Consider the following 13303-nt stretch of genomic DNA (forward strand, 5'->3'; position numbering starts at 1 on the left):
AGCTTATGCACCTCAAGGTGTGGAAAACTGTTATTCACTCTCAGTAATCATTGAAAGCAAAGTACATGTTGTGCTGATATGGCAAGAAAGCAGAAGCAGGATGTTTCACTGAAGCAAAACTGGAATTTCTAAGAGTTTATCCTACAAACTAAAAATGAGCTTGCTTACTTTCCTCTAAGCACAGTCTTTCCTTTACCTCCATCAAGTATGTTATACATAATTTTAATAATGGAAATATACAAGTGCTGCAGAAATAATCTTTGTCTATTACTACGTTATTGAACATGAGCTTAATAACATATTGAAATCTATTTACTGTTCTATGTTTTTGTCTGTTTTTTTGTATGTGGCTACTTTAGCACACTTGTACAGATAGCTGGTTTGCAGTTGATTTGTTTTCTCCCCTGACCGCATTAATCAATTATTTATTATCCTCCGCAATTAGGCTACCTAACAGTGATCAATGTTTTCAACCTCCAATAGCCTCTGTCTTTTGTTTTTTGTTTTTTTTAAGATGGGAGGTTAGCCTGCTTTATCCTTTTGCTTGTCTTAATTCAGATGGTACAAGAGGACATTCAATTTGCATGCATTTAAACACAAACCAAAAACAACTTCCATCTTTCCATCTGTAGAAGCAGCAGTCATCTGACCCTGTTGGCATATTAAAACAAAATCAGAAATGTGTTTTATCATGATGGACCAAAATACAGGCCGTCTGCAAGCTGCTGATAAGTCAGTGTACCGAGATAATCAATCTCAACTTAACTACATGGGTTTTCATGTCCTTGATATCCACCTACAAGTTGCTGTGAACTCTTAGCAATATGTAAATTGCACAAAAGCACTGCTGAATCCTGAGACTATTCCTCATTTGCATGACTATTTTTGGAGCGTGGCAACTGCAAACACATCATTCATTTTCAGCTTGTTCGGATAAAAGTGATAAAATTGAAAGAGCAGGGCGCAGAATATTTCTCTGCTTTACTTTCCATATCATATATATATATATATAAAAATTATCAAATGACTGCAGAATGAAAAATAATTTAAAAACACATATGCATCTGCACAGACCACCATCACATCACAGGGAAAAAAGTATGGCTTGAACCAACCTATGAATTAATAATCACCATATACCCGTGGTGTCACAATTGTCAGCAGATTGCATTACAAAACCATCTCTGGAAAACCACACATTACCCCAAAGGGAGTCAGGAAGGAGTCCAGTTTTTTAAGAGCAGTCATTATTATCATATGGGAAATATTACAGCTGATTAAAACTGAGAGGTACAGGTAGATGTAGAGATATCTGGTCAATACCACTTTTTTTGTAATTTTGCTTGTATACACCATCACGGTGGATTTTAAATCAAAGGAATCAAGTTGTGATTGAAGTACAGACTCACAGCTTTAACTCAAGGGGTTTAACAAAAGTATTAAGTGTTTAGGGATTACAGAACTTTTATACACAGTCCTCTGCAGATTTTCAGAGGTTCAAAATAATTGGACAAGCTAACATAATTTTAAATATAGATTGCTTTTAATACTTGAATGAAAAGCCCCTGTAGTCAATGACAGCCTAAAGTTTAGAACCCATGGACATAACCAAATGCTGTCTCCTCCTTTGAGATGCTCTGCTAGGATTTTACATGTTTTACTGTTCTACTTTTGTTCATTTCCACAGGTATGTAACACTGACATACACTAGAAGTGAGGTTCATCACAAATAACTTCTCTGTACAACATACAAGGAGGGCCAAAGAAGAAAAAATTTGACCTGCAGTTGGCCGTTGAACAGAAACACTCCAGCAATCCACCACAGTGAATTACTAATCCTCCCCTACTGTTTTGCTTTATTCCATTGCTTGAGGCAGTAGAAGACAATGTTTCTTCTCTACCCACCTGCACTCTGAAGACTTGCTTCCCCACTTTTAAATGTGACTAACTCCTTGAAGTGATGTCTCCTTGATTACAGAGAATAAATATTTGGCAAATGTTTTGTCTTTTTTTCCCGTCTCCTTTCCCCCTGAGACAAGTAGCCAAACTTTGGTGATTACCTTAATAAGGTAAATCACACTAAAGTGTTGCATTGCTTTAGTAGGAACTCTGAAGAAAACTGAAACTGCTGACTGTGGCAGAACCTGTTGGCAGATCTTCAGTGGGAGAAAGCTTGTTTGTAATTGCCTCAGCTACAAAGTACTTCCTCTTTGAAATACAGACTCCCCTTGACTTCTGTAAGTAGAGTCGATCCGTGCAGTTTTGTTTTGTACTTTGATGAGAAAGTGGTTGGTAAGTGGGGTGTGTTGTGAAGAGGAGAGGTAAGCAAAACATTTCTGCTTTAGGAATCAAATTTTTAACAAGCTCAAAATATGTGTGTCTATATACATATATATAAGTACACACTGCATACACAGTTTTGGGATCGTACTAAAACTAATCACAGATCTAACATTGATGCTCTCATTACAAACCTTGAGGCTTGGCATTCATGTGGATGTTACCTTGACGTGTATCTAGTTCTACTGTCATCAGCCAGGTTGGACCTCCTTTTACCTTCTTTAATTCTTCATGATACAGATTCAACAAGGTGCTGAAAAACTTCCTGAGAGATTTTGGTCCATATTGACATGATAGCATCACATAGTTGCTGCATATTTATCAGCTGCACATCCACAATCCTCTCCACCACATGTTGAATCTAAATTTTCTGTAGGGCCAAATATGAGTGTGACTCGTTGTCTAGCTTTCTTTGACTGAGCTGAGCCTCAGCACCCAATACTTGGTCATGTTTTCTTTATTAAATAATGAACCAGACCCCAAAAAGTAAACAGCTGTTATTGCTAGGCAACGGGAGCAGCATTTGGTGATGCAGCACCTGACATTCCTGACCATGTGGGCGGAGCATGCATGAAATGGAATGTTCAGTAGAACTGTGCAACACAAGCACTTAGTTATAGCATTTTTCATTGTATCCAGACACAGCTAGAGACACATCTACAGCAGCATCTCTGTGCAAGACAAACGACAGTTGACAAAGAAAACATCAAAAACTTCACTTCACTCCTCTACAATACGTTGGTTCCTTTGTTTAAAAGGCCAAAATGAATCAAGGGAGAACGATAAGAGGATCGGCGAGTGCCTTACCATACAATACAGCACAGCTGATTAACCTGCAAGAAGAATTTCAAATGATACAGGCTGAAAATGTCAAATTAAAAGAAGAGGCAGAGAAATCAAGAGGAGAAGCTAAAAATTCAAAGTTTGAAACTGAAGTAGTATTGCAGGAATTACTGCATGTGGGTCTCAAACTTAAAGGAGAGAAAATGGGAAAACAACAGGCAGAAAACGAGAATGAAAACATGAAGAAAGAACTGTTGGAAGCTCAAAAAGCATTGGAGGAAGAGAAAACCACAGCACAAGAAGCCAAAAATAAATATCAAACTGCAAGGAAGGAGGCAGGAAATGTGATACAGGAATTACAGGAGGTGCAGGAAGCTTTTGAAGAGGAAAAAAGGAAAATGCAGTTGGCAACACAAGAAGCTGCAAATGGAATGGCTGAAGCTGAAAAACTAAGGAAGGAATTACTGCATGTGAAGCAACAACTTCAAGAGGAGAAAAAACGTAAACATGAGGCAGAAAATGAGATTGAAAATATGAAGAAAGAATTGTTGGAAGCTCAAAAAGTGTTGGAGGAAGAGAAAATTAAAATACAGGAAGCAAAGAAAGAAATGGAAGATACAAAGAGTTACACTCAAAACATGAAGAAGGAACTGATGAAAGTGCAAGATATTCAAGAAAGAAATGACCGGCTCTGCGGTGAACAAGAAAGACTGCAAAGACGCACTTAAAGAAATACGAAAGCACAAAAAGGAAGCTAAAGAACTCCTCAAACAGAAAGTGAAACTGGCCAAAAAGCAGCTGAAAGAACATTTTAAAGATGCCGAGGAGCAGCTCAACAAAACCTTAAAAGAACTGAAGGCAAAAGAAAAGAAAGCCGAGGACAGGAGAGGATTCTGGAGCAGACTGCTGAGAAAGAACTGACCCAGCAGCATCAAGTTTGAGGAGATCAATAGTTTCTTCCCCCCTCTCTCCACCTTTCTTTCACCCCATCCTTCTTCTTGGGACGTTTGTTTGTTTTTTAAAAACTCTAATCTAAATACATGTACTGAAATACACAAATAAAATTGGCATAACCTGACCTCATGTTGCCTGCTTCTTTTCTTGTGTGTCTGTGGATGTAAAACAGTAACACACTTTCTGCTCTGTGTCTTTAATTGTAAATAAATGCAATATGTTTTCATTTTAAAATGCAGTGCAAAAACTTCTGCTCTAAATCTTTTTTTTTTTTAGCAAAAAGCTTTTTTTTTGCCTGTTGTGGAAGTTTTCCATTTAAATAAAGCCCGCAGACGAGCGGTGAGTGGTAGCTAACATTCTTTAATCAAAACACACAAAGAACAGACAACCAAGCTTGATGAAGTCCCTGCATGACCGCGGGACAGACGGTCAGCAGAGTCTCCCTGAGCCTAGCATGGCTCTCAGTTAACTTGCAACAAACCTAGTACTCTTAGGAGAACTGTAATATTTGTTGCTTTAAAAGTAGACAAGTAAAAAGTGAATTAGTCAATTCATATTGTAGCTATGTGTACCCAAGAAAATGAAATATTATTATTAAAGTTAAATTATGTAGTTACACTAATGCATTGCCATATTCTGCTGCATAAAGTTAATCCAACAACAGCAACATTTCACAAACAGCAAGTACATGTCAGCCTGGTTTTGATTTCGACTCAGATGGTTCCAGATAGCTACACTTCTGGAGAAAACAACAAATTTCACCCCATACCATGCACTGTTAAACTGCACTGCTACCCTCTCTTTTAGGCCTCACTTTGCAGACCTCTCAGGGTTCTGACTCTTAACATCCTGCTGATGGAGGCAAAGTGATCCTGGTTTAACTGCAGGCAGCTTGGCCACTGAGCTGAGGCTGATGACTCACATCTGCCTCTTCGCCTCCCAGAAGCAGTTCAATACCTGTATTTCCTCCACATTTCAGATCTGAACTCTATCCCTGGTGGCACTGTCAAGGCTTATATGATATTGCTGTAAATGATGATGGCAAGTGTATGTGAGCTTCCAAAGTCTGACAGGGAATTTTTGAGGATAACTTCCCCATAACTTATCTAAATCTTTACTCTAGTATTAATAGATAGTATTTTCGTTTGTGTTGACTGGGATGAGCTACACATTAATAATACATATTTCACTGAACAATTTGATATTATGCTATACTGTATTATGCTGTAGATTGTTAGTCATGAGTCCATTAAGAGACTTTTCCTGTTGTGCACCCAACAGTGCAGTAGCATGTAATTTGTTTCAGAAAATATAAATGCCTTACATCTTGCACATCAACTTCAAGCAGTGCTCACAGGAAAGGACAAAATCATTAGTTTAATGTTGCTTGCTTTTTCTTTTAAATCATGATTCGGTAATATTACCTTTACTTTAAAATAGATAAACAGCAGTAATGTCTTATTCTACTCATTTCACACTTTAAATTTGAATAATCAGTAAAACAAAGTTCCTGGACGTTCTTTTAGATAAAAATACATGTCAGTTTTTGTACCTGTTCTTAGGAATGTTGAAGACACGAGTGGGGACACAAATGCATAACGTGGGAGGCAGATAAAAGGCAAAAATACCAAAATCCAAAAAGTGAACAAACAATAAGCTTAAAATGGAAAGAACCGGGTCTATCACAGGGCAACCCACAGGGAGCATAACAGATGCTGTGACAAAGACTGAGGGGAAGATGGGGCTATTTATACACAAAGAGCTGCTTAGGGAATGACCTAAAGGAGGGTAACGAAACACAAGTGAAAACAATTGGAGCAATCAGGGAGATAGAAAGTAGAACCAAGACATGGAAGAAAACCTTCAGAGTAAATCAGGAAATAACTAAAGAAGACTATGTCCACACGTACATGGGTATTTTGAAAGTGTAGCTTTTTCTATGCATTTTGCTGTTTTGTCTACACGTGAACGTAATGAAAACCTAGCTTCTTGAAGATTTTCAAGAACTCATGTAAACTTCTGGGAAAACTGAGATTTTATCTTGCAGCATCAAAAGGTGTGTGTCTTGATCAACTTTGCTGACATCAGAGTTAGTTCTGCGTTATCGTTTTCAACATTTCAATGGCAAACATATCTTCATTTCATTTAACCGCCAGGTAGTTTTATTTTTTTTATTTGAATGGAGATATTTTTCAAAACAAACTCAGGAAAGTCACCCATGTATATGTGGACAGTGACGTGAAATAATATCTCTCCTCAAAGAAAAGTAAGGAGTCTGTTCTGAAAATTTATGGAGAAGAAAGTACAGATATCTGTTTGAAAATGTAGAGTGCAAATGTAAAAGGTTGTGCAGATACCTGAAAAATCTACTTGTAGTACAGTAACCAAGTATATCTTTTTAATACATGTATTTTTTTATGTATGTATTTAATTATAGGAATTTTTAGTTTATGAGAAACAGAATACTTTATTAATCTCTAAATTATCTAAGTATTAATATTAATGGGCATTATCAGGGGAGGTATCAGACTTGCACATTGCATTCTGCACACAATATGCAAGCAGTTAGGACTTCATATTCAGACATCTGGTGGCTTTCTATACGATGAGTTAAGGGGGCACTCGGTTTTCAGCAGTGAAACAGTAAAAATGAACCAAATACAAAACATTAAATATTTAAACAGATGTCATGACACAGTGCAGTTTGGACTCAAAAAGACAGACAGACAACGGGTTTATTGTTTGCTTAGTTTTAATGGGGAGTGTGGTGAGTATTCAGCAAATGTAATATTGGGACGAGTGAGTCACAACTCAGAGAAAATCATGGAGACTTTGCCAGAGAAGAGAGTGAAAAGGGGAGGTTTCCAAACAGGATAAGGTAATAATAACAGGTTGTAAAGGTCAGATTCAGTCGTGTACTTCAGAGAAATAAAGTGAGGAACGGGTGTTGAGCCAGCAGGCGAGTTCCAGAATTCAGGCAGGTGAAGAGTGCTGAGTGAGGTGAAGCAGGTAGAGGTCCTAGCTGCTATGGAGACACTGGCTGGTTGTTGACTTCCAAAGGTGGACTACCAAGAGAAGATAAGTGTTCTTTCAAATAGCCAAGATTTCACAAGTGTTTTCAGGTGACAAACACAGAGATGGTGATCATCTGGTGAGGGACTGTGACACCAACTGCCAGGAGACGAGGAGAATCTACCAGGAAAGTCCACCTCCTGGCGGAGACCACGAACTGAGGCTGCTCACCAACTCCACTTGAGTAGACCTGAAAAAGTAGAACACAGACATACCTATGAAAGAAACCAAACAGACCTGCCAAAACCATGGCAACAGTATCCAGCCATCAATCTATTTTCTTCATCTTATTCAATTCAGGGTCAGGGGGCAGCTGAGGTTCAAGCCTATCTCAGCTGTCATAAGACAAGAAGTGTCGTACACTCTAGACTGCTTTTCAATCTATTGCAGAGCTAACACAAAGAGACAACTATTCACACTTACAGCCATGGTAAGTTAGGAATCACCAGTTAACCTAACCCTGTGCATGCTTTTGGATTGTGGAGTACCTGAAGAAAACCCAGAAGGCACAGAAAGAATATATATACACAGGAAGATAATATAAAAGGCCCCAGCCTGGAGTCAAGCCCAGGACCTTCTTGTTGTGAGACGACACTGCTAATCGTCATACCAATGTTCACCAGATTCTAATAATTCTAATAATATTCAAACAAAGAGCTGGAAAACCCATAAAAAGCTCTACTAAGGTGAACTTCATGCAGATGATTACTGATTGAGCAAAAACATACAAGACATGTAGTTGATCGGTTGTTTTTAGTACAGTATTTCTGTTTTGAACATTCTAGAAATGATCCTCATATATATTTTTCACTCCTGGTGATGATGGACTGACTTATGGATTAGCAATAAGCTGGAGTTTGTTTAATTATAATGAAACAGACCTATACTGCCTCAGCCCTTGGTTCAGTGCAGTGAGAGAGAGAGAGAAAGAAAGAAAGAAAATAATCAGATTTATCACAGAGTAGCTTTATAATTATTTACTCCATTAGCCATTAGTGGTCGGCACAAAGTGCACTGGCTCGCAAAATTAGAATCCTTATCTGAATGTTCCAGAACCTTCACTGTATTCTGAAGGAACGTGTCCATGCAGCAGGATGACTCCTAACCAGGAAGCACTGGGTAGACAAGGACATCTCAGTTTACATGGTACAAGGATGTTTGTTTAGCAACAGCTGATAACCTTTGATTTCTGAAAGATTAAGGAGCTTATCTGAACTAAATCTTTTTTTAAATGCCACTTTTCCAGTGAATGAAATAATGCTGAAAATATTTTTGTCTCACTTCATTTTGTGATTTTATTTGTAATTAAGAATCCCCCTTTTCATAATAGAAGCAAATAGGTCATTTGCTACTCTTTAATGTTAAGGTCATTATAAATTAATTCCAGCGTACATCAGTTCTTCAGATTTGCATTCTCTTTAAAAGCAAACTTCCTGATAGTTAATTTTAATGTCTCTTTTGTGAAGAATGACATGCCAAGGATGAACTGTTTCCATTTGTGTGGGAGGTAGAAGGACACATTTATATGCTCAAATTTAATAAAATGACTCAAGGACATTATTACTTAATGTTTTTGAACTGCAGCTTTTATTAAAGACTTGACATTAAATTTGCTGGTCTTTTCCTGGATTTGCTCCATTACTGTGTGCCATTACCTTTCATCTAAATCTTTTTTGCCATGGATGATCTGCATGGCATACACACTTAAATCCTCAAACAGGAACTTACTGTAAATAAAGTGCCAGGGTTCAAGTGTAAGTCAGCCAGCACCTAATCCATGACTATCCATTGACCCAATCTGGTAGTCAGTGAAACTTTTTCGCTTTGTTGAGAGAATAAATGAGGTTGTGGCAGACTTCCTGCATACAGCATCCACTTCAAATTATGATATGATCAATGATGAATTATTTTTATACTTTTAAATGAGTCAAAACATTTGATTTAATTGAAAATTGCAACTAGAATTTAGAATTTGTTGTTAGAACATCAGGCACCAACAAATGTAAAAGTGATGGAGGAGTTAAGAGGATTTTCTGTGTATCAGATTCAAAGGACCTCTATAAACTTTCAGTAGTAATTTGCGCCACCTTTTACGCCCTAAAAGCAAATGGCAGAGAAGGGCAGGACACATTTCACAGTCACAAGGACTTTGCACAGAACTTAAACTCTTGTCTCTTGCTTTCTCTGCCAGCCCAGGGAAACTTCAAGTACCTCGTCAGCTCAAAGTCTCAAGTGCAGCTGAAGTGGGATAGTGCAATCTTTTGCAATTTCTGAACGATATTACAGTTTACAGTCAGTCTGTGTTGTGGCTGCCTTTTCACTTAAAATAACTGAGCAGATGGGATTTTGAAAGTTCACTTCAAAGGCTGAAATGTTTAAAGGGGGTTATAATGAGAGGAGCTGTGGTTACACAGGGATTCATACGACACTATTGAAAGCTTCAGCTTTGAAATGTGACAGCCCCTTTTTTTCACTGTGTCAGATTAAGGTGAGTGAAATACTGATCCGGGAGGACTGAAAGATATCAAATTATTATTAAAACAACATGTGTCAGAGCGTCCAGCGAATTCACACCTTTTCCACTTCCTAAAATGAAACAGTCCACTCCAGTGAAATGCTTCATGGTTATGTTGATTACTATAGTTGAAGAAATGCCTTAAATGTTTTCCACAAGAGACATGATGGAGTACTGCTCATTAAACCACTGACAAGACATAAAAATTTACATCCTATCAATCATTTTTAAGACGTATGTCAGTGAGTTATAAGTATTAATAAGAAATGTGTTTTTCTTGAATGATCACCAAAAAGATGAGCTGACCAATCCAAGTTTTGGGAGTTAATTTGGATACGAGAACCAAGGAAACGCCTGAAATCAGTGTATATTATTTCTGCACTTATTAAACCTTCAATGGATAACTTTTGGCACCCTAGTTTTTCTAAATGGTATTACAGCAGGCACTGTTGCAAAGACATTGTATTGCTGCATAGGGATGAGAATCAAGAGAACCGGTTCACAGTAGTTCAATAGATTTCAGTTTGTGTGCAGCAGGAGGCAAATAGTTTCACAGTCTACAGCATGGAGGTGGACACTGCTTTTATTTTTATTGCACAAAAGGATGAAAGGGTGATGGCAAAGTGAAAACTGCATCCAGGACAGAAACAACTGGATTATGCTGCTAACACAACTTCAGCTCTTTTCAAGCACTTGCAAAGACAGCATGCTAGTGCTAAGCTAGCCAACAACCCAGAGCTATGGTAAAGCTTAGTGAATGCTGACCCCAGCCCAGAAGCCAGACCCCAAACTTCAACATGTCACAAACTGATGAGCAGTCAGGCTGGAGCCTCTGTTTGTAAAGCAGAATCACCATGGCGATTACTTTAAATTCTTGTTGTGCTGGTTTTCATGTTTGGTTTGTGCTTTCCAAACAAATATTTTTTTAGAAACCAACTTCACAGGTCAGTGTTGGTTGATATTGAAATATTTGACTAATTACTCTTTTAGTGGTAAAAAATGACTGTGGTGTAGCGATTAATATAGATCCCCTGTTTGAGAATGGGAGGGGACACATGGCCTCATGGGTCACAAGAGGTGTATTCCTCATGCCTCTCCCAAGCCCAGATAAATAGAAGATTTGCATCAGGAAGGGCATCTAGTTTAAAATCTGCACCAAATCAAATATTCATCTGCAGCAGCAACACCTGTGCAAATAAAATACCCCAAAGTTCTACTCAGTTAATGATGAAAGCGTTTGTTCAGTTCAAGGTGCTGCTGTGAGTGCACTCATTACTACATTTTTTTAAAAACAGCAGTACCATTAAAACTAAAACACAAACAAAAAAAAACAAAAAAACAACAAGGAAAATCTCTTTCACATAATTTTAATAAAGTAGCTATTCAAAAAACAATTAGCATAGCAACAAGTACATGATTTCATGATTGTTACTTCTTTCTTGAGGGATTGAGTGTGCTGCGCTTTATCTAACAGAGGCAGCAGCTCTTCTTTTTCATTACCCCTTGCAAATATTTAAAACTAATTATCTGTCCAAAGAAAAGTGACAGAAAATAATGTAGTGAAAACAGTTTAAAACCCTGTTTTGTGAAAGATTTTCATCACTATGGTTAGTGAGGAAAATCCTGTGTGTGACTTTTCTTCACATTTTTGTCATGCCAAATGCTTTTAGTGTGAAATTCTAGCAATGAGAAATCAGTTATCATCAACAGTAATTTAATAGAGCTTGCATAGATTCCCTGTGCTAACAATGACAACTACATGAAGCAGACAGATCACTATTTTCCTGGAAAGAAAATAATATGATAAACATATGGCTACTTAATACTTTAATTGCCTAAATTCAAAACATTACCCTGGCACAAAACATCATGTATCCTTCCTAACTGAAAGTCTCCTTCTGTTCTGAAAATCTCTGTCGTAATAGTGCAAAATTGAACCACCGCATTACATGCAGAGCATGAAGGAGAGCGAGACTAGGCGTATGGGATCTGACTGTCAAGGTGATGCCTGTTATTGAATTGCCTGCAAAGCGTAAAATTGATATGCACACATGTCTCAAACATGTAAGAACCCCAAGGTCACGTACATGAGCGTGATTTTCAAATAAAAAAAAATGTTGGACTATGGTTCATAGCTTAGTATTGTAATGGTTCCAAACATATTTTTTTTCCACTTCTAATATCTTTTAACTGGCATGATGAATTTTAGTAAAACTAGATATTTTAGTATTTGTTTATTCAGGTTCTTTTTCAGAAACAGTCATTCTTAATGCTCGCTGTGTGTGTCTGCCAGCCACTCGAGGCAGGAAAGAGAGGCACACAGAGGGCAACTCATGTAAAAAGGGACTGTGTTGACCTTACACATGGCACCCACAGGGGAGCAAAACACTCCGGCTAAATGAAGGTCCTGTCAGATAGGCATTAAATGGGAATGCCGTAAGCCCTTCTCCATCTCAGTATCCCCCTGAGCCCTGCTGCAATCAGTGTCTGTTCCTCACTTACAGCCCCACACTCATAAACACTCTCACTTAGGCTTGTGCGATGCACTGCAGACACATGCACACACATGCAGATACTGTACTGTCTCTCTTTTAGTGAAAATGACAGCTGCCTTACCTTTAATCTTTACCTTATATCAGCAGGTACATTCTAATTTTCAGAGACAGTAATACAGTTTAAAAAAGGGCACCACTTCATTACTGTATACAAGCCTCGCCTCATCTAGAAGCATGTATAATAGATGCATATGTCACACTATGCATGCACAGTTATTGAACCAAAATGAATTAGAAAAAAGGGGAAATTGAACTAAGACTGAAAATAAATAGAATATAACATGCTGGGATATATATTCTTGCTTAATTCACAAGTCATTTTTGCAATTGGCACCCCTAATTAAAATAAAATGTATGTATACTGATTTTAAATGGTAAATGCCCTGTATTTGTATAGTGCCTTACTAGTCCCAAAGGACCCCAAAGCGCTTTACACATCCAGTCATCCACCCATTGGTGATGGTAAGCTACATTGTAACCACAGCCACCCTGGGGTGCACTGACACAGGCGAGGCTGCCGGACAGACCACCACCAGTAGGCAACGGGTGAAGTGTCTTGCCCAAGGACACAACGACCGAGACTGTCCAAGCCGGGGCTCGAACCGGCAACCTTCCGTTTACAAGGCGAACTCCCAACTCTTGAGCCACAATCGCCCCGGTGGGCTATATACCTAGTCCCATATACTTTTATGTCTCAAATTCTTCTCACGCTCTCTTCATGAGAGGACACTGTCACATAATACAATCTTGAGGCTTGAACCTCTAAAGCACTGTCCTCCTGTGGTTAGACCTCTTGGGTGACCACTTAACCTCATATCTTGTCCTTTGGCACCACATGACATTTTAGAGACTGCGCCAACACCCAACCAGACTCCAGCAGCAGCAACCCATCATTTCTGCAGATCCCCGTCTGACCATGCAACAGCCCTGAGGCAGAAACAGAAACTGTGATTTAAACTATGACAATAGCAGCTGTACAAAAATGCTTTTCCAAAACATTCAAGGAGATCAAATATAGCAGAGAAAACAACAAAATTCCTGCTGGACTACAGAGTTTTGTTGTTGTTTTTTTCATTTTTGGTTT

This window comes from Mchenga conophoros, linkage group LG4, assembly GCF_057382185.1.
Source record: "Mchenga conophoros isolate Kocher_MC1m ecotype Shallow Benthic linkage group LG4, M_conophoros_male_GT1.1, whole genome shotgun sequence".
Taxonomy (NCBI): domain Eukaryota; kingdom Metazoa; phylum Chordata; class Actinopteri; order Cichliformes; family Cichlidae; genus Mchenga; species Mchenga conophoros.